We start from the raw sequence: 3,927 nt of genomic DNA on the forward strand, positions 1-3,927 counted from the left end.
AGCAAGTAAGGAGCTGGATAAGTTGGAGAGCAGTAGTTTTTATTAAGTAATTTTATTGTTAGTTGAACAGTTTAAATTGCTTTATTTTGTTTTAGAACTTTTAGATTTCATTAAACAAAGAAAACTACAATCTAGAAATTTAGTTTATTGTTAATAATTTTGATTATTAATGTTTGGAAACTTATTTCTATTTTGCATGACATTTATTTCTTTTATTAATAAAGTAGTTATTATTTAAAGAAATTATCTATTTATTTGTTATGCAAATGCTTTGGGATAAACAAAGTTTACATACTTATAATGAATGACAAATTTTTTATAATTTTTGAATTATTTAAAAACAACTAATCCTAGATCTATTAAACTGATTTCGATAGTGAAACATATCTGTGACACTTGAGATTGGACCATAAAGAACGCCCTAGACTAATACTTACAAAATATTCGCATAACATAGCTTATGAAAGAATACCATCCACTATTAAAGTCTCAGGGGGACTTATTTAAAATCATGCAAGTTGGCGCCATAAGTTTAAAATAAAACATAGGTTTTTATGCAAAGTTCAAAGAAAACCAATTAAGTTAAATAACAGAGTCCCACTGATAATTTAGGAAAAAGTCCCTTAAAACAAAACATAATTTAAATGGCGTTCTACGTTGATCGTTTTATCGTCCATAGGATTGCCCCACGCCATACACCCCATGATGAAGAACTCCTCACGTCACCACGCGTGCCATAGAGAAATCCTATTTGCTACCTGGAAGGAAAGTAAGGGGGGGTGAGCTAAAAGCCCAGTAAGGAAAATAAGCAAGTAAGAAAAACAACAAACAACCAAACACTAACGTTCATCTAAAACATCATGGTCTATCATAACATAATCGTAACATTTCATCATATCATAACATAAATGTGACATATCAACATATCATAACATAAGTGTGACATATCATCATATCATAACATAAAAGTGACATATCAACATATCATAACATAAATGTGACATATCATCATATCATAACATAAAAGTGACATATCAACATATCATAACATAAATGTGACATATCATCATATTATAACATAAAAGTGACATATCATCATATCACAAACATACAGCATACATGATGAGCATGGAACGCTAGTTGTCCATGTCACCCTATGAGGTAAACAGGAGATCACTGGTCCTTGAATAACCTCGGCGCGTCCGCCCTAGGAGTCACGTCTCAATGTCCTTAGTAACTCGGTCGATGTATCTGACATCGAAATCTGTTTGATGTATCTAACATCGTATTCTGTTTGATGTATCTAACATCCATACACATATCACATTCAACATTTCATCACATTAAGGCATTCATAATTTCATAACAGTTCATTCATATAACAGCCTTACCATTCATAGCATAAAAATCATAAAATCTATCTAACTTCCTTACCTCAGGTCCAAGCTAAGAATTTCACAATCGTTCAACGAGCCTATATCATAATCAAAATAACGTTTCTTAGGTTCATAAAATTACTATTTTTCCCTTCCATACAACTCATGTGTGCATGGGCCATGCACTCATGATAACAGTTACACTAAAATATGCAATTATCGCCAAAAAGAATAATGCCCGTTCTTCCCATTTTACTAACATGATTGCTTTATAAAAATTACATAGTTGAATAATAATCATGATTCTGGACGTAAAAGTTTATTTGCACGTAACATGCATACGTGGGAATGTTGCGTAATAAAGACGTTTTCAAAAACGATAATTCTACATTTCTTGCTTTTATTGTTTGAAAATCAATAGCCATATTACATGCTTTATTTTTCTTAAAATTTCTAAGTTGATTAAATTTCTCAAAACTTTATTTTATTTTATAAATTTATTTTATTTTAGCTCAAAATAAAATATGTGACATTTTCATTAAATAAATATTAATTTACCAAGAATTAACCAACAAGCTTGGGTTTAATTAAAATACCTATTTTAACATGTTTCTTTAGAAAAATATATTTTATTATTGTGTTACAAAAATGATGTGAAAAATATATTTTAAGTGTGGAAAAATACATTTTGATTTAATTTATTTAAGACTTAATTTTTAAGTAGTAAAAACCCATATGTGACAATTTAATAACAATTGTTAACCTTTTTAAAACAAACTTTCAGCCACTATTTATTTTATTCAAAAATCACAAATAAATAGAGTTTAAATATTTTTCTCAATCAAAATAAAGAAAAATCATTATTTATCAAAATATGCATTCATACCATTAAAATATCATTTTTCAATATTACCATAACTTAGGAAAAATAATTTATTCCAAAAATTAATCAAATTCATTTTTAGTGAAACTTACTTCACATTTTATTACAAAATTCCAGCAACCATTTTTTTATCATTAAAATCACCATATTCAATTTATAAACTCATTTTTTTCTCAAAATTCAATAAAAATTATGTAGGAAGTTAATTGAGTAAAATATCATAACATGAGACTTAAAATCCTCTTTTAATTTCATAAAAATTAACATGTTCATCAAGAACATTATTTATGCATGCAACTCATCTTTTTATCAACTTTTACCCAATTATTTGAAAAAAAACAGCAAGCTTAATTCTTTGTAAAACTCAACTTTTGTCTCAAAAATTACATAAAATCATTCATGCCTATAATCTCATTATGCTCTTATAATATGCATGATTCCACTAACATAATCACATGAATCCTTTTAAAATCATTTGTTGCAATTCTATGAAAACCAACAAAACATTAACAATAAAAATAGCATATAGTAAATTTATAAGCACCATATTCACATATGCCTTATATTAACCTAGCATATTTCTATCATCATTTTCATGCATCTTATAATTTAATCATTCAAAATATACCATGCATCTAACAAGATTTCATGATCAAAATATCAAGATTACCACTTGTTCTCTTACCCATATATCAAAGGTCCTAAAACATGGATCAAATATTTTGTAAATCACACAACATATCAAGAACACCCTTGGGTGTACCTAGGCCGAAATCACCTTACAAGTGTTCATAGATTATAACAATTTTTTTATGCATAGCAAAATCAACATCACAACCCTTAAACACAAATCATGCCCTCACAAAAATCCAAATCCTATACATCAATCCTACCCAAAATCAACCATTAGCACCATTAGCAAAACCTCATATACAACCCACCAAAAACAATATAAGGCTAAGGAAAAGACCATTACCTCTCTTGATTGTAGAATCAAGAACACAAAAGATCAATACCACAAACTCCACACCCTTGTTCAAGCCTAGGGTTTTTATGGGAAAGCCACCATGAAGAGAAGGAAAGACCCAAACACACACAAGAAAAATAACACAATCAAAATCATATTATCAAATAAAAAGATTATGTAAAAGAGAAAACAAGAAGACATACTCTAGGGGGGTTCCTCTTCACTTTCTTCTTCCTTCTTCCTTTCTTTCTTTCTTCCTCTCTCTCTCTCTCTCTCTCTCTCTCTCTCTCTCTCTCTACACGCCACTCTCTCTCTCTCTCTCTCTCTAGGTCACGGCAGCCACACACACACACAAGAGCAATGGCTCTTCTCTCCTTTCTTAGCCCCTTTATCACAAATCCTCTCATAAAGTCTCCCCAAACAATATTAAGGTAAGTTTCCATTTCTCTTTTATTTTCCTTGATTTTTCTTTATTTAAAAAAGATACAAAGGGATAAGATATGATCATGCCTATCCCCAAATGATCATGGTCTTCAAGTCTTGATTTTTTACCATTTTAAGGAAATATTCCATTCCCACTAGGTCACACGCCCACTCCTCATTTCCCTTTTCTTTTCTTCTTTTTTTTTTTATAAATAAATTACTCAATTAAATCTAAAATAAGGAAACCTAAAATGTGTAGAAAATCTACACATGTGCAC

The 3,927-nt window shown here is 29.5% G+C and overlaps 1 long non-coding RNA gene across 4 annotated transcripts; it reads right to left on the reverse strand.

Moving 5' to 3' along the window:
* Positions 1-531: 531 nt before the first annotated feature.
* LOC133777554 (uncharacterized) lies at positions 532-3,694 on the reverse strand. Of its 4 annotated transcripts, XR_009868639.1 has the most exons (3): positions 3,430-3,694; positions 3,236-3,301; positions 532-758 (listed from the first exon to the last, which is right to left on the reverse strand). It is a non-coding gene; the product is annotated as an uncharacterized LOC133777554 (long non-coding RNA). The 4 variants fall into 4 exon arrangements; XR_009868644.1 differs by lacking the exons at positions 3,236-3,301; positions 3,430-3,694 and adding an exon at positions 1,435-1,462 and having other exon boundaries at positions 532-754; XR_009868641.1 differs by lacking the exons at positions 3,236-3,301; positions 3,430-3,694 and adding an exon at positions 1,435-1,462.
* Between the last annotated feature and the right edge of the window lie 233 nt (positions 3,695-3,927).

This window comes from Humulus lupulus, chromosome 1, assembly GCF_963169125.1.
Source record: "Humulus lupulus chromosome 1, drHumLupu1.1, whole genome shotgun sequence".
Lineage (NCBI taxonomy): Eukaryota > Viridiplantae > Streptophyta > Magnoliopsida > Rosales > Cannabaceae > Humulus > Humulus lupulus.